Consider the following 27,382-nt stretch of genomic DNA (forward strand, 5'->3'; position numbering starts at 1 on the left):
TCTTCCACAACATTCAGTCGGCCCCCTGAGTACACAAATATAGTTGAAATCAGGAGGGCAAATTCAGACATCATTGTAGCTTCTCTCTAGAGTCTCTCTGTACAGGAAGAATCATGGGGCCAGTAAGGGGACCTCAAAAGATTATCTGGCCCAGTTAACACCTTCTCGCTATTCCTGCAGTTCCAATCAGTCAAGAATGTGTCACTTTAAAAAAGCTTTGAGCGCGGCATCTCAAGTTGTCTGGGACTGCATGAAGTTTCGAGTCCTGTCTGGTGAACACTGTCCTGGGGCCACAGCCTGGGTGCCCACAGAAAGGGCACCCGTGCCATAGGTTCGCCATCACTGCCCTAGGCCCTTACCACAGAAATTTCCCCTCTCAATCACAGTCATATTCCCTTCTGTGCTCCTGATGAAGATGGTCACAATCCATTCATAATCTTGTGTTTACACTGCATCAGCAGGGTAAGATCAGTACCTAAAATATAACCATAGACCCCCTCATGTGAAAGAAGTCAAATGTATCCTTTTACCTGCCAACTGTGTTAGCATGCAACAGTACTCAATTTAATTTTAAAGAGGCTCTCTAATTTTTTAACTTGGATCCCAAAAGCATGGTTACATAGTAAGGACTGGTTCCATGAATCACAGAATAATAATATTTGATGCATGGAGTCCCTGCTTCCACACTAACCAGCAGCACCATGGTTACATAGTCTATGAAACAGAACACTGCACATGGCGAGAATCATGGACTGAGCCCTGAATCATTCCTGAAGAGTACTGACATTTTTTCCTATCAGCGATATAGCGCTGCACCTCTCACACAGATCCTGGCCTTTGCTGTGTTGCAGCACATGACTGCCGGAGCCTTTTAGGGCAGAGTAGTGATATTCTGTATACAAGCAGCGAGCTGCAGCAATGGATCGCTAGGGGGAGAAAAAAGGTTACCACTACTACCTAGTGTTCAGGAGCTAAAAGAAAAAAACTCAGACAATCCCTTTAACTATATTTAACGTCTAAACGTTCCTTAATGTATAATATTATATATATTATACTATATATATAATATAATTATACTATATACTATATAATACTATATATACTATATATATAGTATACACGTCATGGAGCTTTGGCAGCAGTCATGGACGCCACTATCTTTATTTTGATTTTAGCTCCCCATGACATCATCGGGGAGCGACAATCTGTGCCATGGCAGTCTCAGGTTTTTATAAGGCCGGAGGCTGGCTTGTCTCTACAGATCTGTTACAATGTGTGAGGAGCACATTGAAAAGGATGATGTGGAAAATCCACATATACTGTGGATAGAAACGAAAATCAAAAACCACATCACCGCATCCTAAAATGTTTGGTTTATCAAAATATAACGGTTATGCCTGGCGTTGAACTGTGTAAGATATATATGATGCTATATGTGAGGGGTTTGTGTTATGATTTAGACTTTTTTCGTGCGTTATTTGTCTCTTTATAGGTTTATGGGGCTTATGATAATAGCCGACAATACTGATGTACTGCAGGGTATTAGCTGTGTCAGCCTATGCACATGCACTGCCTGAGGATTGCCAGATCGGACCTCAGCGCTGCCATGATAGCAATCGGCGCCCTGCGAAGACGGAGCAAGGTGTGGGGGAGTTAGCAATTGTGAAGGAAAGACCCCTGTCAGGCAAGTTAAATGCAGCGGTTAAACACCCGCTGTTGGTGTTACACTGGGGTGCCAACTGTTAGTTACAGCTGACACACAGTGTATTTGGATGCCGGCTCAGCTCCAATCTCGAGCTGACCCGGCATAAGCTCTGCGTCCGATATATCAGACGCTGAGATCTAAGTTACAGCGCACAGCGTCCAATATATCGGACTTACGGGGTTAAAACTACTCCAAAACCAACATCAAAACTGAATTCTCTCTCTTTTTTTTTTTTTATGTGATGTTAACACACATGTAAAGTTAGAAAAAAACATCAGTCAATCAAGTCATTAATCATTGATACTGTAGATGCTGGGTGACAGAATGGATCCAGATTCTATCCACTATGGAATGTAATCTGGAATAGAAGCAAGTATTCAGCTACTGCTCTATTTTATCAGTCAATTGAGACCAATTTTTTTGTGCTGGAAAAAAATACTCACGTTTGTGTTCTTGGCAGACAAAAGCAAAGTGTAGTTACTAGACCAATTAGGTGCTTCACCCTCTCCAACACACTCCACAACTCAGTTCATAACACTGCAGGACATTTGTTCCAGTTCACAGACGATAGAAAATAGAAGCAAGGAAGACCGTGTAATATAACAAGACTCCACTGGGAGGCAGCAGAGAGTCATGAATTGTATAGATTAATAGAGGAGGCATCTCTAAGTAGCGCCCATTATCATTTTTAAGTATCAATTCCTTATAATTATAATTATTTTCCTAATGAACGCCTATACGTAACATTTATCTATTGTACTTGAGCAATGAGCTAGAGCCAACTGGAAAGTTCATTCAATTTATTGGAAGTTTTGGAAAGTTTTCAATTTTCCTTTGGTGGTTATGAGGCAATAGTGTTTGGCTGACATGCTATGGACTATAACTGCCTAAAGACACCAGTCATCAGATATGTGGTGTCTTATGGGATGCTCTGTTACTTTGTGTGAAGATAAACACACCCAGCATTAACCCTTGCAACAAACGTTCCTTCTATCCATCACCCTAGGCTCCATTTCTCAGATTACACACCGATGCTTGGTCAGGTCAACGTTGGCCGAGTGGCTGAACTACACTCAGTATTCTGCTGGGTGAATCACTGTGTACATAAATCACTAATTCTACACTGCTGTTAATTTATATCCGGTGTTAAACTCCAGAGCTGCATCAGAACTGAAACCTCCCAGCATCCTCTGCTTATGTACTCTGCTTTAGTGGTCTGTAAATAAAATGGCGCACTAAAGTAAATGCAAATGTGATAAAGCAAAAACAATTGTTTAGTTGAACAACTGTGTTTGTAAACTCTTCGCACAGTAACTGACTAATTATTACAGGCTATTACAGTCTGTAGAGCATCATAAAACATGTATAGCAATGTATAAAATGTGTATAGCAAGATACCCCTGGCTTCATCACAGTAGCCAGATCTCTCTGTCTCTCTCTAAAGAGTGTGTGAGTGAGTGAGTGTGTGAGTGAGTAAAACATTTCTCCTATCTGCCAAACAAAAATTAAAAGTAACAATATAATCCATAAAGAGCCCGATAGTTAGATAATAATAATTCTTTATTTATATAGCGCACACAGATTACGCAGCGCTGCACAAGCATATCAAATTGGTCCCTGTCCCCATGGGGCTCACAATCTAAACAACCTATGACAGCATTGCGGAATCACAGACTCATCTGGACACATTTTCCAGATTTCTTTTTGCTGTATGTTTTTTTTTTTTTTTTTTTAAATAATGGAGTTCCTGGCAAAAGGCGCTCTCTGGTAAAATATGGACAGGCAGGGAGAGGCCTGACATCAATTATCCAGAGCCTCTACTCCACAGTGTACAGATGGCAAGACCACAATTTATTGCCCATGGAAGATGAAGGGGAAAAGAGACACCCAGGATGAATCATGCTGACAGTCCACTGGTCTGCTCGGCTCTGTGCTCTCCATTTTATGGTCTTGGCCTAAAAATGGATTCAGAACATGCTTGGGTGATTTAGAAGGTGTCGGAGGGGCCTTTCCTATACACAAGATGTATTTATATGATGTCACAGTGTGGAGTACGCAGCTTCTCATGGTCTGGATGCATTATTTTACTACAGTCTGTCAAAATCTGAAAAGCAACATTATTAGGACAACTAATTTTCCAAGAAAAATCTACTTCACAAGATCCTCAGGTCAGGGGGCCTATGGGGATCTTTTCTTCTTAAACTTTCACTATGCTACATCCAAAGAAAGCATTTGATCCATCCAGGGGGAGCATAATCCAGCTTTTGTAGAGTCCTGCACATCAAATATGCTGCTGGGAGTATAAGGGTGCGGTCACATGTGACGTTTGCATTGGTTTCTAAATGCAAGCCCATTGGAGGGGTTGGCCCAAATCACATAAGCGTTTCCATTCAGCTGTTTACGTGCAAAACAATGGGTGCTCGATACCGATCCCATGCGTTTCAGTGGAATCACATATGTGATTAGGACGAGACCCTCTCCAGGGCATTTGTATTGCATTTCTAAACGCAATCCAAAATGCCACATTGGACCACACCCAAAGTCTGTTTGGAAGAGATTTGCCCAATTACATTATGTAAATGTGATGTTAACACAATGTGTTTACATTATGTTCAAAGATAATGTAAACACAGTGTTAACCCCTTCCTACATGTTGATGTAATAGTATGTCTATAGAGCCTTAGGGCGCGTTCACACGTTGCGCTTTCGTCGCGTTCATAACGCGACGCTAGCGCACAGGGGGCGGAGTTTGGGGCGATCGCATATGCGTTTCCAGAGAACCGCATGCAATCGGGTTATCAATCGCATGCGTTTCCCGGGAAACGCATATGCGATCGGCCCGAGCCCCGCCCACTGTGCGCTAGCGTCACGTTATGAACGCGACGAAAGCGCAACGTGTGAACGCGCCCTTAGGGTAAATTCACACGTGTCATGCGCTGTAGAGGAGGTGACCCCTCTCCCCTCTATAGAAAATAGAGGCACACGGCCGCAGACATGGGGAAATATAGACCATGCTTTATCTTTTCCCCGTGTACGGCGTGGATCGTACCACCGCCAGGCCACCTTTGCCGTCTATGGGGCGGGCATCTACATCCCCACAGAAGGCCGTCTGAATGAGGCCTTACAATTACGCCAGTCTTCGGGTGCTGTATATCACAGCTATCACTTCGCTTTAACACACACTATTGGAGAATACTGAGGAAAGAACTAGCGTTCCAAAACATGTTTGGCACTTCAGACTTGGTATATGGCTGTCATCTATTGTTATCTACGACGGTAATATAAGTGACCAACTGAATCACCGCTTTCAATACTACAAAGTCTGTTGGTACTACAGATCCCAGCGTTACAAAGGATTCTTTATCCTGTGGAAATAAAGACCTCAGAGGGCCATAATATTCCCAATACGCATACGCAGAAAGATGAGCCCCGTTTCCTCAAAACCAAACCTCGTCCCTATAGAAGGCGTGAGAGGCAAAGGATTTGGATAGGGCCAAACGCGGAGTCGTCTGCTCTGCATTTCATACTTACTCTAAAGATATCAGAGACTTTTTTGCTGATACAAGACTGATTACTCTCGTCATATCGATGAAAAATTATCACTTATTGCTTGTAATGGATCTGAGATATTTTCAATGTGATCAATATTGTATAGTTACATGCATGGGCCTAGTAATATCGATATTTACAGTTTCAACTTTATTACATTTGTATAGTTTTCTATTTCATAAATTTGATTTTGCTGCAGATCCATCCATCTACGTTTTATATATTTACTACTATCAGCTCCCTACGATAGTGGAAAAAAGTGAGTGAGCACAACAAAACCTTTTTTTAAGCACGTTTTAAACTAATTTAAAACAAACAATTTCAAAATCCTACGAATATGTTAAAGGGTTACAAAGTTACCAATTCTGTGCAGCTCCGGCTTTGGAGCAGTGACCGCACAGCCGCGGGCCTGCTGTTCTGCGCATGCGCAGATGGCAGGTTCGTCAGACGAGGGCGCACAGCTACGAGGAGCTGCGTGCCGAAGATTGTGGGTAGGAGGAGTAAAGAGGCTACTGGGGCATGGAGTAGCCGCGCCGTGTAGCCTCAGCTGCGGCTACTCCACGCCCCAGTAGCCACATAACAAAATTTACATATAGGGATAATAAAGGTTATCAAAAAAGTGCGGGGACATGAGGATTAGCCCTTAAAAGGGCTATGCTCACGTCCTATTGATCCCCCTACCACCTGATCTACCTTTATAGGTAGATTTGTGGTGGTAGGTTCCCTTTAAGGGGTTAAGGTATAATGTTTGTATTGTGTTAACATTTTTTTTTACTCAAACACAATGTAATTAGGTATATCTCCCACAAACAGCCTTTGCACAGTGTTTCAAAATGTAAATGCCACGTGAACGCACCTTCAGGGCACAAATAGACGGTCAAAAAAAGTTTTTCTACAATTCATAACACAGAGGGGGGCATTTGTAAGGGCTTCTATGCCAGAAAACTGGTCTAGAAGCTGGGAAATATTTGCAATTCTTAGGATTGCCAGGAATTGCAATAATTTTCTACTTCCCGCCATCTCTACACCAAGGGGGACACCAACTGTAATACACAGAACCACGTAAGGCCCATGGATATGCTCCAAGAATATGTAAAGACAACTCAATCCTTTTAGAATAGACTAGTTAATATAAAAACTATCCAAAATCCAATATTTATCACAGCAGCAATTGTACACAAAAGAGGCTACAAATGTAACAAGGGTGTGAGATTAACAAGGGCAGATTTGTCAAAATGTTCGCAACAGAATTTCACTGTAATTTGCCCCTTGAATGAAAATTTGCACCACTTATTAATGGTTTTAGTTTTCCCGACTGGTATGATAAAATGAGGTTGGCTTCCTGGGAAAAAGTCTGATTTTTAGACATAAACTATACTAAGTATAAAGTGCAACAAGACAGTCTTATTCTGCACCAGATTTATCAAAATATCGGATGCTGGATTATAAATGTGATATAGTATAAGACTGTCTAGTCTTTACGACACTTTTGATAAAATCGCTCTCACAATGTTTTGCAACACCTCTTGCCTTGCTGTTCTGGGGGCACTTTAAAGGCTATGTTCTCAGACACATCCCAAAGCATTGTCTCAGAAACTCTGATAAATACTGGTGAAATATTTTGAGGTTTGACAAGGTTATCACCCACAGGCGTTAACATGAAGTTTCTCCCTAGGAAGGAAAATACAAAAACATCACACCTCTAGGAGGTTGTGACCTGTGTGTCCTATAATCCCTGCAAACATATGGAGAAGAATGTATTTTAAGAAAACTAGTTACTAATATTCTTGAGGTTTTATTCATCTCTTTCTGATCATAGTGGAAGGTTTGTTACAATCCAACACTTAGGTTCACACCTCAATTTGGTGTTATTTATAGTATAAAAATAGTGCAGCAACCCCTGTATTTTATTTATTTAAGTTAGAAACATGGAACCCTATCAGGAATGGAAGACCTCTGTATTGTGCTACATAATAAAAGTGTAAAGCCCGTGTATAAGTGCCGTATGGTGGCAGGAACAAACAGCCATCTTTCTGAACCACTTGATAGTCATTGTTACATCAACGGATGGAAATTGCAACCCCACCTCGCCATCATCGGAAAAAGACAAAATCTAGGGAGTCAGAGGACTGTATAATTTCCATGGAGCCTTGCATCATTGAATATGCTTCCCCTTCATGCAATAGAATGGAAGGTCAGAAGTGGAGTAATATAAACACTGTTGCGGAGCTGCACATCCATCAGTGGTCAGTACCAGTAACCAGTATTAGGTTAGCCTAACCTTCATAAAACAAACTCTCAACTATGAAGCTAAATATTCCCATTCACTGACAGCTAGCAAAAATTCCTAATTAGAAATTGAAGAGTCCATTAGAAAGCTCCAGAAGAACTTTTATTTACCGAGGTATTTAACTGCATCACCCACTATATCCACAACCTGTACCAGGCCTGTGGGGAGATGGCGGATAGGATACAGTCTGCACCCGGGAGATGTCCTGAGGCTGATGAAACCTGCGATGCGTCTGCCTGTATTTATATAGTGGGTGTGGGAGATACTCGAATGGGTAAACACGGATCTGCCATTGTTTGTAGGTGACAGGAAGCCACAGACTAACAGAAAAATCGAGGATTAATATATGACAAGGCCTTGATCGTCTCCCAGGTGCAGCCAGGTTGTTAGATTTTAATGAGAGAGGATCTCAACCAGAACCCCCAGCGCTCTGACACCGTGCGCACACACAATTAACCTCTACGCTCCATGAAACCTCACATCTTTCATTATCATTAGTTGTCTGCCACTAGGTGCAATGCATGGCTGGGGAGGGTTGCCTCTCAGCAACTGTAGTTAGGAGATGGAAGGCAAAGGCATGCTGAGACTTTTAGGGCGATGCCACACGTAGCGTTTTGAACACGTTTTTGGCCCGTTTTGAAGCAGTCCTTAAAAAACTGCATGCGTTTTGACCAGTTTGAATTAAGATAATTGGTCAAACCTGTCAAAAACGGATCAGTTTTTAAAAAATGCATGCGTTTAACTGACTGCTTAAAAATGGGGCAAAAACGTGTTCAAAACGCCACGTGTAGCATCACACTTAGGGTGCGGTCACACGTAGCATTTAACGCATCCGTTTAAAAAAATGCACTGCAACAGCTAAAGAGAGTTTTGCCTGTTAACACTTGTGTTTACAAAACACAAATGTTAATGCATGGGTTAACATTGCGTTAACAATTGCATACGTTAATAATGCATTAACTGTTCTGTTTTGTTAACAGCTGTTTAATTAGGCAAACTCTCTACAGCTGGTTTTAAACGCAACGTGTAACCGCAGCCTCCGTGTCACAATGGTTATAAAACCGCTGAATATCCCAGGTACTTGTATTCTACAATACCCAGTCCTTAGGAATAAAACACATCTCATTGTCTTTAGCGATATAGAAATGGCTCTTATAATAAAAATAGTGATAAGACCTACAAATCTGCATGACCTCAAAATGTAAAAATGTTACAAAATAGTTACCGTACTGCGTCTTTAAAAAATTTCACATGAAACTGACGAATTACAAGGTGAAATAATGGGTGTCAACCACCCCATACACACACACACACACATTGGTTGTGCACAAATTTTCCATGATAATTAATTGCTATTGTGGTTGGGGTGGGGGTTTAGTTTATGACATCATGGCACTTCATACACACAGCGCTTTGTTCTTCTTTGTACCAGACACAAATCAAGTTTAAGTCTAACACTCGATACTGTCACAATCTGGTTTACATATACAATATAATATGAGCCCATAGGAAAAGAGAACCACTCATATACTTTATAAGGTGTCAAACCTCTGCCAGCGGAAATGGGGGGCGAAAATAACTTCAATTGCTGCTATTAACACCTTTCAGTGTGAAGACTTAACCCTTTCATCATTGGCCAGTGCTGGAAAGAACCAATGATGGATGGCAGAGGAGGAAATCTCATCTTGTTTTCTTACTCTTACTATGTCCCCAAATGATTGCAAAAAAATAATAATGTAACCCACGAAGAAGACCACATCCCGTAATGTAATTGCTTGTTGTGTCCCTGAGGTCTTGCTAAAATCAGGTATTTAGGTGCATTTAACACTCATCAGCAAAAACAGTGGGGGGATTTTCATGGCTTGTACATCTGAAAACAGGCGTACAAGCCGTGATTTAGGCTGGTGCCACACGTGGTGCTTTGTCTGCGTTTGCAAACGCAGGCAAAGACGCAGCCACCGGGGCGGCGTTAATTTAATGCAAAACACCGGCGGCTCATTCCCGACCGCAGGCATTTGCACAGAAACGATGATGCGATCGGGCCGTGGCCCGCCCCGGTGGGTGCGGCTTTGAAAAGCGGACAAAGCGGTGCGCGTGGCGCCAGCCTTAGTCTCAATTCTTGGTGCAGAGCTGCTCACCTGTGCACTACCAATAGCCCACGCTGGTTCAGGTGCTGGCTAGAGCCTCATTGCCGGGGGCACCATTACACACATTTGTATGATACATGTGCCCCTATAAATATATAGACAAAAAAGGACCATGTTACAATTTACTTGGGCATGTCATGTGCTGTATAATACCCAGAGGTGTGTATATGGTTATAATGCCTTTCAGAAGTCAGGCACGTGGTGGAGACCCCTATTTTTCAGGCTTTACTCAAGACTTGGATGGCAAATACCTGTGCACTAAAGATCAGTAAAATCATCATTATGATAATAAAGCATGGCATCACTAAATACATAGTAAAAAAAACACCCATATCCAGACAGACCTACTGGTCCAAGGAAATGAAACCTAAGGGGATAATCACTTTGTGGGCGATTGCTCGCTTCCCAGGGAGCTGGTGTTTATAGGAGATGGGCAATGAGTGGGAGGAGAGATGTATTACTGATAAATAAAAGGGACAGACAAAATGAACAGAAGAGAAAGGGGTGAGCGCCTCACATTAGTCTGTCCATACCTCCCCCCAAAGCTAGGCCTTGTACTTTCTCTTTATGTCACATGCATTAAGGAGGCAGGCAGCACCCCATTAGTCCATTCAGTTTCCATTGTCCTTTTCATCGATCACTGGGTCATGCATCATTGATCTGGGAAACTACAACAAGCAGAGTTACAAGAGCTCATTTGTTTGCCAATGTAAAAAGGAAGCCGCAAGGCCCGACTCTCCATGAGCTGTCAGGTGCCTCGGCTGTATATTTGACCACAGAAGCCAGTCCTGGCATACCTGTCTGGCACATGGCACTCTTAGGTCATTTTCTCCTTTTATGTTCCCTGATAAGATATACAGCATTGAAGAAAAAGAAAGTAACCCTCTTTAAAAGTAAACCCTTGTCAACATATTATGACAATATAAAAAAACAATGTATTATCCATTACAAGAGGCAAATACAACCTCAGATGAACACCACAACCACACATCAGATTGCATGGTGCAACCTATCTAACAATGTCAGGGGCAATATGCAGAAGCAATGTGTGAAAACGCATCATAACAGCTGAAGAGAAGATTTGCCTAATAACATTGCTGTTAACATTGTGTTTACAAAACGCATTTGTTAACATGATAACGTGTTTTGTAAACGCAATGTTGACAACAATGGGGGAGATTTATTAGTATGTTCTGTCGTACTTTGCACTTAAAAACTCTCAGCACCACATTTATAAAGGGTTTTGGACCTTTTTCTGACTCTCATAGATTGACATAAAGTAAGCCAACTAATAGGAGGTACAGAGTACAAGTAGACAGTCTTATACTAGGACAGATTTATCATCCTTGGACACCGGAGGCCCCACGTATGAATGCGCCCTTGGGCCAGTTTCACACAAGCGCATCTGATCAGTCAGTCAGTCTTGTTGCATGTGCTTGAATGACATGCCGAGTTTAGTTCCGCCTTTTCGGTGGCAACCAGATGGGCCAGATATTCCGTCCAGCATACGCAGCATATAGCAGTATTACTGCTTCCATAAAACTAGAGAGCAAGGGTGGACACACATTGGAGGTTTTTTCCACACCAGTGATTTTTCACTGAATCCATTTTGGCCTAGGGACACATACAGATGGTTTTTCTCCTTCTGGCTTAAAGGACATCTACCACAAGGATGAAAGACTGTATGCAAATGAGCGTGAGGGCTCCAGGCTCCATAGGTGTTAATGGAGCCTGGAGCCCTCAGGCTCATTTGCCCCTCAGGTTCATTTGGATACAGTCCTTCATTCTGATGGTAGATGCCTTTTAAGTGATTTGTCACCGATTCCTTACTAAGGCTACATTCACACTAACGTATGGGGGACGTATATACAGCCGATGTATATACGGCCGATATACGTCCCCCATAGGCAGCAATGGGCGCACGACACCCTACGGGAGCAGTACGGTGCCGCACATGTGAATTCTGAAACAACATCCTTTTGGTAGACCAAACCAAAGTGCAGAGGTCACTGTATAATGCATGCCACTATTTTTTGTTTTGTTTCCTAAAGTATTATTGTATCAAATTTGAGGCCACCTATCTCATAGATAAATCTTGGATAAAACTTGGTCATGCAAAAAGGCAATGATCACAAACACATCAGAAAATCTATAATGGAATAAGTGAAAAAGAAAAGATGGTCCAGCCACAGTCCAAACCTCAAGCCAATTTAAATGGTGTAGCAGGACCGAGCTGTGTGTAACCAAATATCCATACACCTCAATGAAAGAAACATTTGTATGTAGGAATTTTGTCTTGCTTTTCTTTACAATGAGAGAAACTGATAGTCATACAGAGAATGAATTATACTACAGGCGGTTCTACAAGCTAGTTATTCATTGAAGGACTCTGTTTTCCACACATGGATTATCCATTTTGTCTTCATTTTTGGTAAATAAATAATGAGATAGTGGGACCCTGTTGTTCATCTGAGGTTGTACTCACTTGAGGATGTTAAAATTTTGGTTTTCTGAAACATGATTTATTAGCATAAGCACAAAGTATATCTCACACGGAAAGCACCAGAGCTCCCCTTTTACAGCTTGTCCGTCATGATTTACTCCATGCTATGATGGAAAACACCTACAGCACATACAGTGTCCTTGTGAGTGAGGCCTCCACAGACATCACTGCAGCTCTGAAGCTAGCTGGCCCTCCTCTAGTGTGACAGGATTAAACTCTATCAGTTGTTTTTAATCCTCTTTTAGAGCATTACCTTAAAATTCTTTTAATAGGAGTGAACATGAACTATTACAGGAGGGTCAATGGAGCCACAAGTTCATCCAAACAACACACAAAAAGAATCTGGCATTAAAGGGCACCTACCACTCAGATTCTACCTATAAAGGTAGAAGGGGTGGTAGGTGGATGGATGGCACGTGAGGATAGCCCTTTTTTGGGCTAATCCTCACATCCCGGGTATCTTTTAAAAAACTTTATTGCATGTATATGCAATTTTTTTTATGCGGCTACTTGAGGCTACTAGTCGCGGCTACTCCACGCCCCAGTAGCCACGTTACCCCGCCTACCAGGTAATCTTCGGCGCGCAGCTACCTCGTCCGATTCCCTCGGCTCAATAGATTCCTGCTGTTATCTACAGCAAGAATCCAATGTAAAATCGTGGCTTGAGCTCTGGTGGGTGAACTACTAAGCATTATATGGTCTTAGCCGTGTCTACCTGGCCCTTGGAAATAGGATGTTGTCTGGGTTGTGTGCAGGTCTTGGTGCCGCTACATGCTGGTGCCACTCTCTCATTTGTAAGATCTGGTCCTGCTGCAGCAGAGACAGGCAAGGCCTGCGGCATCCAGAGAGTGTCTTCTTGAACGCAGCAGGCACATATCACATGACTCATTGGGGTAGATTTATCTCATTTTAACAGAATTCTGTCACAATTTGGGACACGGTCTCTGATTAAAATGTCCAAATGTGGCAGAATTTAGGTAGAATATTTTATTCATTAAATATATATTTTTAACTAATTTTTTTTTATTGATTTTCTAAAACACACACGAGGAGAAATTTAAAAAGGGATATTCCCATTTCAGCAAATAAATGTAGTTTGTATAATGAAAAGATATAGAGTTTTCCAATAAACGTTTGGTATCAATTCTTCATGGTTTTCTAGATCTCTGCTTGCTGTCATTATACAGAAAGCTTGAGGGCGCATTCACAGGATGCGTTGCATTTTTTGATGCATTTTTGACACATTGCAAAGGCTTCAGCCCTGATCACATGCTAAGGTTACATTGTGTTTCCACTGTATTTGCTAAAACACAGTGGGGGACATTTACTATGGCGTTTCCGGCAGTTTTGTGGCGCTCTCACCACATGTTCTGCTCTCAGACCTATTTATTATCTGGCGGCGCCAGAAAAAATGACTTTCCGTCTGCTCCGACTGTTCTCCGAAAAGGGGCGTGGCTTTGGCGGAGTGGAAACTCAGACACAATTACTATGTGTCGCAGCCCTTTTTGGGCGGTGTAAACTGACGGAAAGTAGACCAAAAGAAAACTGGTCTAGCAGGGACTGTTGGACACATTTCTGGTGCTCGGGACAGATTTTGTCCCAGGGACAGAAAATAGTCTCGGCACCAGAAATGTCTCTGCACAGCTCCACAATATTAAATGTGTGTCTTCTTACCGAGAGCAGGTCGATAACAAAGCCAATGCAGACACCGACACTGTAAGTAAATGTCCCCCAGTGTAACCTTAGCATCTGATCAAGGCTGAAGCCTTTGGCCGGCGCCACACAGGGCGCTTTGTCTGCGCTTGCAAACGCAGACAAAGTCGCGCCCACCTGGGCGGGCATCGGCCCAATCGCATCGGCGTTTCTATGGAAACGCCTGCGATCGGGAACAAGCCGCCGGTGTTTCGGGTTAAATTAACGCAAAACACCGGCGGCTCGTTCCCGATCGCAGGAGTCTCCATAGAAACGCAGATGCGATCGAGCCGAGGCCCGCCCCGGTGGGCGCGACTTTGTCTGCGTTTGCAAGCGCAGACAAAGCGCCCTGTGTGGCGCCGGCCTTTGGAATGCGTCAAAAATGCATCAAAAAACATGACATGTGAAAGCACCCTCATTGTTTATTTCCAGTGGATAGAAATCTGACCATGGTCACACAGGTGCACGGCTCGTTAGTATCATAGAGAATAAGCAGATCTGTGGGTTATAATGGGCCGTGCACCTGTGTGACCATGGTCAGATTACTGTCCGCTAGAAGAAAAAATAGAAGCTTTCTATACAATGACTGCAAGCAGAGATCTAGAAAACTGAGAAATTGATACAGAAAGTATATTAAAAAATGTATAATTTTTCATCATGCAAACATTAATTTGCCAAAATGAGAATACCCCTATAATCATCCAACATGATTTAACGTTCTGCCACTCTGGCGCAGCCGGAAAGTTTGCTGGCTTGCAAAACGCACTGTGCCGCCCACTCAACCACTGGCAATGTCCTCTTGATGCCCACTTAGCGTAAACCAGTAATTGGTGGATATTTATCAGGCCTTGTACGCCTTTAAATAATCACAAAGAGTTTACATGCACAAGCAACAAACTATAAGTACATGTAAAAGACAAATACATATTTTTAAACACTAAGTCTCTATTTCCCTGTCACCTGGTACTCTCCCTTTGCGGATGAACCATTAAATATAGTAATAACAATTGGCCCCTTTGCTTAGGTTTATTGTGGGGTTTGTGCTATTTGAACAGGTGGAAGAGTGTGTAGAGTAGACAGGTGTGTAGTACGGAGGGCAGAGTGCAACCTCTGCACCAACATATCACAGGAGATGTATGTTGACAGACCGTTGTAGCAGTTTTGGGCTAACATACAACATATGTTGTGAACCGGCAGGCAGAGAAAACATGTTTATCATTGACCCCTCCATTTGTCATCTTGCTTGATTTTTCAGAACTGGTCTTCATATAAACCCATCACAATACCCATACTCCATCACACCTTTTCAGATACCTCAGAATAGTCCCTGGGCAGTCCCTGGGTTACATACAAGATAGGTTCTTTAGGTTTGTTCTTAAGTTCAATTGGTATGTAAGTCAGAACAGTATATTTTATAATTGCAAAACCAACCAAAATTTTTTTGGTCTTGGTCACAATTGGATTTAAAAAATGTGGGATTGTCATAAGAACCAGGATTAACCATGAATCTTAATTGCAGACACCTGTGATAACTGTTACAGCTAATCATTGTAGCCTAAGGCTAAAGTACAGTAAATTACCAACATCCAGAGGTCAGTTTGTAACTAAGGGTTGCTGCAAGTTGGGTGTTCTTAAAGGAAACCTACCACTTGAAGTGGCAGGTATAAGAGGGAACTACCGAGCACCAGCTCAGGGTGAGCTGGTGCTGGAGCTTATTTTTGTTAGTGTTTTAAACCGCTGTATCGCGGTTTAAAACACTTTTTAAACTTTATGGCCGGAGCTGCTTCGTTGCACGGAGGTACGCGCTCGGCGCACCATGCACGCGGGCTACATAGGAAGTGAAGGAGAGCCGTGCGCACGGTCGCGCGCATGGTGCGCCGAGCGCGTACCTCCCTGCGCCGAAGCAGCTTCGGCCATAAAGTTAAAAAAGTGTTTTAAACCGCGATACTGCGGTTTAAAACACTAACAAAAATAAGCTCTGAGCTGGTGCTCGGTAGTTCCCTCTTATACCTGCCACTTCAAGTGGTAGGTTTCCTTTAAGTAGGGGACTGCCTGTACTTTGAACACGGCCATGTCCGACCTTTTGCAGCTTGGGCAGTCTGATAACACACTGGGTAGCGGAATCCACGGTCGTGTGCATTAGCCCACGTAGTGTAAATGGGGAGGTGTGCTAGCCGCTAGCGCACATCCTCATTTCACGTTCATGTACAGGAGCATATATCATTTATTATCAAGAAGACTTTCCTACCTGTTCAATAACATTCTGCTTATTTCCATCTGAGAGGATTTGAGAATGGAAGATCTCTGTGTAAAGTTAATAAAAAGAAACTGAATGGTCCCAGCAGAAACTGCAGCAGTGGGGAATGTAAAGAACTTCGTTTCATGCGGAAATGGTCCCACAGTCTTGACATCATCCAAAGCAGACTGGTCAACTGAACACGAATGCTGTCGTTAAGGTCCATGAGATCAAAGTTCAGGAGCAGAATCTTAGCACCCCTCCAACAGTTACACCATGGACGCATGTCAAACACCCATAGCGACTAATCTGCATTCTTAATAAATGATGTATAGCAAAATTTGCTGCCTTTAAATTCCGACATTCACTCTTGTTTACTTATGCTCCAGGAAATTGGATTCATGTTTGAATGACTTAATTGCCTGGTCCGGCACAGGGACAGCTAATCGCTTGGTTTGACCACTTGATCTCTTAAAGGCAAAGGTTGCAAGATGAGGATAATGGGAGAAAAAAAAAAAGGAAAAACCTGACAGCAGATGGAATGTAGAACGCAGCAGCTTGCTGTGGCCAAACCAATTATTTATCTAATTATGATTTACCACTTAACCACATGATCTTTCTGCAGAGTAGTGGGCAATTAAAACCAGGGTGATTATGTGGATTATGCTAATGAGCTGGATGCAAGTGAGGAAAATTGGAGATTACATATTGGCACAAGCCTGGGGCTGGCATGGAGCAGAGGGGAGCAAAGGACAAGAGAGGTTATGAAAACAAAGGCAGGGACCAGGTGATCAGGACCCGGGAGAAGAACTAGAGAATTGCAGTAGGAGATGGATAAATAGACCGGCGAACTGAAGAGAAAGATCACAGCGTTCTTGCGACCAGAGAGCAAAGGTACCGCCACTGAGCAGCGCAGTTTATTAAACTCGCTCAGGGGTCACGCGTGGTTCAGCTGCTCCAGGGCAACGCAGCAATAATGGCTTCCATAATCACACAGCGAAGGGTCGTGAACAGGATGCTTTGTGCAGCCAGATCTGTTGATGTGGAAGATGAGGTGGGCGGCTGCACATTGGGGTTTTGGTTTCAAGATCGGGTTAACTCTGCGAATGCCAGCATGGTGTAATAATGTTGAAGAGCACATGTCATCTTAGATGATAAAATGGTGAATCCCAGTACCAGCAGCCAATGACTTTTTACATCTACTCAGAAACGCACAAATGAAGAGCCCTTGAAAGTGTTCTTTCCGCAAGTCTGGTCAGAAAATGTTAGGGTCTGTGTCTCTGGGAGGACAATAAAAGTCCTGCGGTTATTTGTGATCAATCGCAAGCCTTACAGATCAATTTCTACATCCTCTAAAAGAAATCAATATATCTGCAGGCTAGAAGAAAGCCACTTCCTTTCTAATTAAGGTCTATAAAAACCATATCCCAGCATGGTGTGATTTACAAATAAACTTCATCTTTTAGTTTAGAAATTAAGAAACACTCCCTAATTCTGGTGCACATCTATTTAAGAGGACCTTTCACCACCTCAACCACGAGGAGATAAATATATGCTGTGGGGACTGCATAGGTAGGGGCGTGTGTTCTTATCTTCTTCTACATGACCCCTCCCAGTGCCCCTTCCCATTAGAATGGTCAGATACTGTAACTGCAACCTCTCTGCAACCACAGGGGCTAGAAAGAAAATCCAAAGTGCCACTGTATCTGTGTAGAAGCCCATACAGAGTGGTATGTTCATCTTCACATGTGTAAGGTGGTGAAAGGTCCTCTTTAATTCCCACCCCCTCCCCAATTATATACAATACATAACAGGTCAAAAATTTTCAGCACCAGCAAGAAAACCTAGATGGCTCTTAAAGAAAATCTACCATTTGATTTCATGCATTATGAACCAAAATACCTTGAGAATGGTGTAGCTACACTGATGCAAAAGCATATCTTGTTTAATCTTGAATGGTTTTGCTGAAAAAAAAACATTATAAAATTATGATAATGAAGCTCTGTTGCTCCTATGCCTGGCACTTTTCCTCCCACATTAGTTATGCACTGCACCAGAGAATGATGTAATCACTGTGTTATCCCTGAGAGGCAGAAACAATCTCTGCACCATTCCCCAGCAGTTGTGTAATAGTCATTCAGCTCAGGTTGATTAGTAATGCCTGGACTGTTAAGAAACCTCTGTTTATCAATGGCAGGCTGAAGCAATCCAGCTTTCCCAGGGTCCTGAATGTTATAATTGTTTTTTTTCAGCAAAACCACTCAGCACAAGGATTAAACAAGATATGTGTCTGCATCAGTGTAGCTACAGCATTCTTAAGGTATGTTTGGTTCATAATGCATGAAATCAAATTGTAGATTTCCTTTAACTCCTTAACGATCTGCGCCGTAGCTCTACGGCGCAGAGGTATAAGGGATGTATGAAGAGGGCTCACGGGCTGAGTCCTCTTCATACAGAGGTGGGGGTTTTTGCATTTTGCACAAAACCCCCACCGCTAATAACCGCGGTCGGTGCTAGCACCGATCGCGGCTATTAACCCCCTAAACGCCGCCGGCAAAGTCGCCGGCGGCGTTTAAAAGACGGCGGCGCGCGGGCGCCGCCATCTTTTTTTCGATCGCCACGCCCCCGAACGTCATCGGGGGGCGGCGATCGGTTACCATGGTAGCCTCGGGTCTTCTTTTGACACGAGGCTACATGGTTTATGCAGGTTCGTTACAATGAGCCAGTGGCTCATTGTAATGTATAACCTGCAAAAATGCCATATATTGCAATACTGTAGTATTGCAGTATATGGTAGGAGCGATCTGACCATCTAGGGTTAATGTACCCTAGATGGTCTAAAAGATAGTGAAAAAAAAAAGAAAAAAAAAAGTTTAAAAAATAAAAAAAATTAATAAAATATTAAAAGTTCAAATCACCCCCCTTTCCCTAGAACGGATATAAAACATAACAAACAGTAAAAATCACAGACATATTAGGTATCGCCGCGTCCCAAAATGCCCGATCTATCAAAATATAAAAACGGTTACGGCCGGCGGTGACCTCCGAGGCGGGAAATGGCGCCCAAATGTCCGAAATGTGACTTTTACACCTTTTTACATAACATAAAAAAATGAAATAAAAAATGATCAAAATGTCGCACAGACCTCAAAATGATAGCAATGAAAACGTCGCCTCATTTCGCAAAAAATGACCCCTCACACATCTCCGTGCGCCAAAGTATGAAAAAGTTATTAGCGTCAGAAGATGGCAAAAAATTTTTTTTCTTTTTTGTACACATTCGTTTAATTTTTGAAAATGTATTAAAACACAATAAAACCTATATAAATTTGGTATCACCGCGATCGCACCGAACCAAAGAATAAAGTAGGTGTGTTATTTGGAGCGAAGAGTGAAAGTCGTAAAAACTGAGCCCACAAGAACGGGACGCACGTGCGGTTTTTTTTCAATTTTTCCACATTTGGAATTTTTTTTCAGCTTCGCAGTACATGGCATGTTAAAATAAATAACATTACGGGAAAGTAAAATTTGTTACGCACAAAATAAGCCCTCACACAGGTCTGTACACGGAAAAATGAAAAAGTTATGGATTTTTGAAGTTGGAGAGCGAGAAATGAGGCGAAAAACCCTCCGTCCTTAAGGGGTTAAGACTACATCATTCTTAGTTATGTTCTGAGCACAGTTTCCATATCCTGGTAAGGGGAAAAAAACAAGGTCATTTACTGAGATTACAGAATGAAGCAGAAGGCTGGTGACTATACTGCTAGATAAGGACAACATTCAGAGGTCAGGGGAGTTTTGAAACTGCACCAGGGCACAAAGAGTTAAATGGTACTCCAAAAAGATAATTACTTCCCCCTCTTCATAAAGATTTAACAGAAATGTATCCATCAGGCAGACAGCATAATGGAGCCCAATGCAGTGAATCTGGGTACAGCAGAATAAGGACTAGGGATTTACCGTTTTCAGAGAGTCTTCCATTCATTGATAGCAAAGACAGCAAAAAAAGTTAATGAAATGAAACAAAGTATAGTAGTGTAATAAAAAATTCAACAACTTTTTAATTCTGGGACCTCTTTACCATTCTATTGAACAAGATCACAAGAAAAATGTCACCTAAGTACATTCTCACAGATGGGTCCCTGAGCTTTCCACTGATGGGTATAAAGATCTGTTCACATCTTGTTTTTTTCCTATATGTCTGGAGGATTCCCAACCTATATTTACAAAGGAAAGTTACAAAGAAACCCACTGTATAGGCATACATTGGGATTAGTCTTCATATACAGTGCCTCCAGCAGTTAACATTGGCTCCTGCCAGCGATTTGCTGCTGCCGGTTTTTAGGGTGTCTGGGCACCCAAGGTCTTTGTTTAGCGGATGCCATACAGGGGCTTCTATACCATTTAGTTGTATGCCAACGTATACGGACAAAGAGGAGAAATGGTTGCTCTTTTGCCCTCTATAGACACATTTAGCGTGTACGTCTGGATGCACAACGAGCATGTTCAATAATAAAAAAATGTGAGCCCAGCCTAAATGGTCCCAGAAGTCATGGAGCTGACTATACAAATTAAGGACAGGGAGGAGAGAGGCAGCAGACATCTGCAGTATAATGGATGATAACTACCTGCCCTTCCCCCACCACAGACAACAGAGAGAAGAAAAGATCATGTAAACATCACAGCAATAATCCTGACTGACAGCAGTCAAGGTCACAGCAGAGGTCACTGTATGGCCCATAGGACAGAGGTACACCCCACCAATCTCAATCCCTATTCCATGTGATGATAGAGCTGGATGCCAGGATCAGCAGGGTAAACAGCAGCTGCTTATCAGCATCCCTCCATGGCAGGCAAAAATCAGGGAGAAAAGATTTCCAAGGCAAATGTAACCTGACAAACAGTGGCAGCATTAATCTGCTCACCCGGGAGAGGTGCCAGGCAGGTCTCTCCGTGTACCAGGCTGACCCAGACCAAGAAAATAAGCTGCAGTCATGACTAGAATCTGCAACAAATATATGGACAATTTTCACCAACATCTGGGTTCATCCTCTGAACACAAACACATTTATCAGTTTTCTGGCGTAGAAGCAGTGAAAGAATCGCAAATTATTGGACAGAGTCTATGCCACCACCACACAATGTTAGCATGGAGGGGGCATACAAGGGCGCAGCGGATGGGCACGTGTAATTCATGAATATCCTGCGCTATTTAGTGCACAGGTGTGGCCACCATTATATGTTGGCGAAGGAGCGGCTGTATTTATTTCCACGCCATGCAGGCCCCTGCCGGATACAGAGGCTACAGCCTACCGATGTATCTGGCTGTGCCGGAGCAGCGGCAAGGCTATCACACGTATGATAAATAACCCCCATTCCATTACAAAACGCGAGTCAGATGCTGCAGCAGGTTTTTATTTGCTAGGCTTTAACTATTGAAAATACATCAATATCTAAATAACAATGCAGCTACATTAAATGTAGATAGTATTGTGTCACTACAGTTGCTGTGGGACTACAGGATACAGACACCACATATCTGGAGGTGCCAGGCTCTTATTAATAGTGAGCGTGTATTTCATGGAAGAGGAGTATAATATCTCTCATAAGTGGAGGCTCCACAACCAAGATGAATGCCTCACATCCATCCTCCACCACAGAGGGGAGCTGGGGATTCACAGCTGTCTCATAAATCAGAGGGGATTAAGAAGCAGCCGGCAGAAGCTGCCTGTCTCCCTACATCGCTCTGAGATCACCTACAATTGTGTTATCCATTTAACCCATTCAGATCCACATGTTCTAGGGGCAGGGGCCTTGTAGACAGTGTAGGCCCCTTATCTCCAGATTGGTGCATCCAAAGTGTACATCCGGCATTTGTGCCTTCAGATTTTTGGGCAAGTCCGATTATTTTTCTACACAAAGGCCCATCAAAAGTAGTGCAGTCTGTACTGTGTGCAATTTGCCTGAGGAGTGTGCTGAGTGCGCCACATTCCTCAAAACCGGCACACGGTCTTCATTAATTCTGGCACCCCCTGCACTGCTCTTTTAATTTTTTTGGTGCATTTTGCTCATACTGCAGAATTGCAGCACACGTCAGTAATAATTGGGAGAAGCCGTACCAGGTAGCGAAAATAAGCAATGTTTCCCTTATCCAGTCCTAGAAAATGTATTTGCATATTTCCCAGAATCTCCCAGTGGATCATCAATGGCTGTAAGGCAGACTTAATTGGCAAAGTCTCCAAAAGGACAGCTCTTACTTCCCGACCAGCATCACACACATCACATACCACAGGAGCAGCCTATGATCTGACCAGATCTATCGAAAGTGCTGCTGCCTACATAACCAGAGGCCAGAACACATTTAATGCCTAATTATAATGTAATCAGCGCCATTAGGAGCCAGGCTCAGGGGCGTGACAGGATGTTTACTGTCCGCATTCCTAACACACCTATAGGACATGTAGCAGCACTGATAACATTCCTCATTATCTCATGTCAGAGAGCCCTCCCAGGCCATGGATGGTTCTGCATCTACAGCCAATGTCACAGCTTCCTATAAATGAAGCCGCAAGACAGCAGGCTCTCAAACTTTGATTATAGATTTTGTGTTCCAATTAATTACGGTAATCCAATTAATTCACCTGAATAATAATAATAATAATAATAATCTTTATATAGCGCCAGCATGTTCCATAGGGATTTGCCGATCATGTGGTACATATCCTAACAAAATAAGAAATTACAGAGCAATAACATTAATATAAATATGAATTCATCTCATGTGAAACAATAAGAGAGGCCATTGATTACAAGAGCTTACAATTTGAGAACTTCTAAATATAAAGGTTTCTACTAATTGAGGCCTTAGCTCTAAGGCTTTTTCAAAGTGATAGTGTAAATTTGATTCTCTAAATATGTCATAAAAGCCTCTCTTAAACAAATGATTTGTTAAAATGCATCTATTGAGCGCTCAAATTGTTATATAAAATAGGAAAGATCTTAAGAAGCAAACACGCTATGGCCCCACCTGGTGTTTAAAGTGTATACAATCTGCGCTACCACCTAATAAGTATGGTCACACAATCTCAGTCAGTATCCCGCTGCCAGTTTTCTGCACAACGATTACGGTATCTGTTAACTTTAGAAAAGCCAATAGAAATAGCTTTCTGTCCTGCTGATCAGGGAAGGAGCATAGCCTCCTCAAATTTAAAAGTCCTTCCACTGAGGAAGCAAGAAAGGACCATAGGGTCATCTCCCAAAAAAAAGGAGAGCTATTGTGCCCAAAGCAAATTCAAAGCTATAAAAAAAAATAAGGGGCAGAACCAAAAAATAAAATAAACGGAATTCAGGTTTACTGCTGTGAAATCCTTCAACAGTAATGAACGCACCCTACAACTAAGAACAAGACAAATGATAAGTATAACAACCAGCTTCATCCAGATCAGATCAATAAATTCTATGATAGGAATACCAATGATAGAGCAGCATGAAATTGCAATACAGATGTATACAATGAAACGTTAAGGACCTGTGGAAAGTTGAGTGACAAAACAAAAACTTGACAATGTTCATGACGTGCACTGTATTACTGACTCCTCCAGTCTAGTGCTCTAGCTAGGGTGACTGTGACTAGGAAATCTTGTGTAATGATAAATGCCCAACACACAGTGACCTCTTAGAAGTGGCACAAAGATAATAGGGGGAGATAGATAAGGAGTCATTCACAGGCATCGGTGACCCAAGTCACAGGCAGGATAACAGCTCCTCTGATAAAGAGTTCTCTAGTGTAGATTGCCCTTCTGCTCTAGTGACCCCCAATACACAGAAACCCTTGCTAAACTGTTCCTGCACAGATGGCACAACTGGGGCTGGCAGAGAAGGGTTTTGCTGTTGGCAAAAGCAAATTTTGTGCATGTATTTTCATTCTTCTAATACCGCAGCCATCTGTTTACAGTGCACACGTCGCATACACAAAAGCAGAGGCAGAGCAGAGGCTCTGACACGTGCGTACATGGACTATATAGTGCTATACTATTGCCAATCTTAAGACAACATATCAATACTTTTGGTAAACATTGGTAGTATACGAAACAGCTCTAAATCTGGAGGCACAATGACCTGTAACATGCTCTAGCTCACATTAGGCATAGTACGGCTGATAGCATACCTGCTTCAGAACAATGCTACGGACCACTGCACTCTAAAGCTGACTGCTAGATACAACCGTATAAGACCTATGGATCCCTTGTACTCTGATATACTGACATGATTGCAATAGTATACATACTATACAAGTGCTCAACATTGCATGACTATTCTTTATTGAAAAAAGTGCAAGCTCCTCAGACAAGTGGGCAGCATATTGCAGCCACGTATACAGACACTTCCATACACATAGCACAAGCGCTACATACTTCAAATACTGAGGGACACATGCAGAGTACGATGACAAAAAGCCGCCTCTAGGGATGAACTGGTCAGGACGCGGCAGGTGCGTCACTCTTGTGCCTTCAGGGATCCGTCCCTCTACATCTGTGCCTGGGGGACAGTGACAGGTGTCTGCTCACTCTCACCACCACAGGAAAGTGTTCTGAAACTTATTAGCATGCCCCCAGGCCCGGAGCACAGGCTTTAAGGGTTAATCAGGTACAGGAAAAGGTCAATTTGCCTTTATAGTTCAGCAAGCTTGACTACTGCTTATCAGTCCCATAATGACTGATCCACTGCCAAGACTCAATGTAGGCCACAAATCTGGCTTGACAGTTAACTATTGCTGCAGTTTGTATTGTCCATTCCATATACGGAGACAAAAAAAAAAGTGCATATTACTCTTTTAAGCCATGTGATCACATATGGACACTGCACAGTAACACTTCTCATGTCCTGTATACTGGGTGTAATTCTCAGTATCTGCTCTTATTCTGCATATATGGATACTGCACAGTACTACTTCTCTTGTCCTGTATACTGGGTGTAATTCTCAGTATCTGCTCTTATTCTGTATATATGGACACTGCACAGTACCACTTCTCTTGTCCTGTATACTGGGTGTAATTCTCAGTATCTGCCCTTATTCTGTATATATGGACACTGCACAGTACCTCTTCTCTTGTCCTGTATACTGGGTGTAATTCTCAGTATCTGCTCTTATTCTGTATATAAGGACACTGCACAGTACCACTTCTCTTGTCCTGTATACTGGATGTAATTCTCACTATCTGCTCTTATTCTGTATATATGGACACTGCACAGTATCACTTCTCTTGTCCTGTATATTGGGTGTAATTCTCAGTATCTGCTCTTATTCTGTATATATGGACACTGCACAGTACCATTTCTCCTGTCCTGTATACTGGGTGTAATTCTCAGTATCTGCTCTTATTCTGTATAAATGGACACTGCACAGTACCACTTCTCCTGTCCTGTATACTGGGTGTAATTCTCAATATCTGCTCTTATTCTGTATATATGGACACTGCACAGTACCACTTCTCCTGTCCTGTATACTGGGTGTAATTATCAGTATCTGCTCTTATTCTGTATATATGGACACTGCACAGTACCACTTCTCCTGTCCTGTATACTGGATGTAATTCTCAGTATCTCCTCTTATTCTGTATATATGGACACTGCACAGTACCACTTCTCCTGTCCTGTATACTGGGTGTAATTCTCAGTATCTGTCCTTATTCTGTATAAATGGACACTGCACAGTACCACTTCTCCTGTCCTGTATACTGGGTGTAATTCTCAATATCTGCTCTTATTCTGTATATATGGACACTGCACAGTACAATTTCTCCTGTCCTGTATACTGGGTGTAATTCTCAGTATCTGCTCTTATTCTGTATAAATGGACACTGCACAGTACCACTTCTCCTGTCCTGTATACTGGATGTAATTCTCAGTATCTGCTCTTATCCTGTATATATGGACACTGCACAGTACCACTTCTCTTGTCCTGTATACTGGGTGTAATTCTCAGTATCTGCTCTTATCCTGTATATATGGACACTGCACAGTACCACTTCTCTTGTCCTGTATACTGGGTGTAATTCTCAGTATCTGCTCTTATCCTGTATATATGGACACTGCACAGTACCACTTCTCTTGTCTTGTATACTGGGTGTAATTCTCAGTATCTGCTCTTATCCTGTATATATGAACACTGCACAGTACCACTTCTCCTGTCCTGTATACTGGGTGTGATTCTCAGCATCTGATCTTATTCTGTACAAAGAGAGCAGAGGGCATCATCTACTTGGCATGGACAGGCACATTCACATCTGCTTACTGCATGGCATCAGCCAAACCTTGAGCCTGCATACCATATGCCCAGCTATGCCAGCCAGTTTCCTGCTGCTCTGCCCAATACTCTGCATGCGACAAGCAAGGACATGCGCCGACTGGTTTGCTGGTACCAGGCACTGGGGGGCACTAGAGGACACTCTAGTTGATCTAGCTGGTGAGACTGCAGAGGATACAGCCGCTGAGCCAATGGGGTCTCCCAAGAGAACCAGAAGAGATGGAAATTGATGGGTCTTAAGATATCAGAACAATTAAGACTGACTGAGCAAAGAGCTCCCAGGGGAGGATAGTGGAGCGGACGCATACCAGTCCCAGAACCGAGCCTGTCGATTGCCCAGTACAGTTGAGTTGAGTGGTAGCAATATGAATTGTTTGTCTGTCCTAACAACCAATATTATAAGCAGTAATAGAAAAACAACAAAAAAGATGATGTGTTAGGAAATTGAGAATCTTGGCTTCAAATGAAGAAAAACCTGCTATAGGAGCAAGGGGATAATCACCGTTTTTTGGCCTCAAGAATAAGATTAGACATCAATTGTAGACTCAAAATAAACAAAGATGGGAAGAAACTGCTTGTATCCCATTGTGACAAAAGAAAAATAAGGGTAAAATATATGGGTCCCTTACAGTACAGAGCTCAAGATCATATTATTGGTGGGTAAAGAGATTTCACACCTATAAAAGAAAGCCTATTTCCTCATGGTCTCAGGGTTCTGTGAATGGACGATCTTGCTGCTAGTGTACACAGAAACCCCCCACTTCTGCAGGATTCAACGTGATGTAAGTCACCACCCACCATATTCTCCAGCAACATGAATAATTAGATTAATTGTATTCGGCCTGCGATCCTGCCTAACTGTGCCAAAACACTGTCATCTGCGTGTAATTTTACTCCCTTCGCCTCTAGTAATCTTCAGACTTTACTGCAAATTATTAAAATTCACTCCTATTT

The 27,382-nt window shown here is 42.5% G+C and overlaps 1 protein-coding gene across 5 annotated transcripts in view; it reads right to left on the reverse strand.

Annotated features, from left to right (window-relative positions):
* Positions 1 to 27,382, reverse strand: part of GSE1 (Gse1 coiled-coil protein) — a 247,628-nt gene that overhangs the window by 35,549 nt on the left and 184,697 nt on the right. The gene's annotated exons all lie outside the window — the stretch shown is intronic.

Source organism: Engystomops pustulosus, chromosome 7 (genome assembly GCF_040894005.1).
Source record: "Engystomops pustulosus chromosome 7, aEngPut4.maternal, whole genome shotgun sequence".
Lineage (NCBI taxonomy): Eukaryota > Metazoa > Chordata > Amphibia > Anura > Leptodactylidae > Engystomops > Engystomops pustulosus.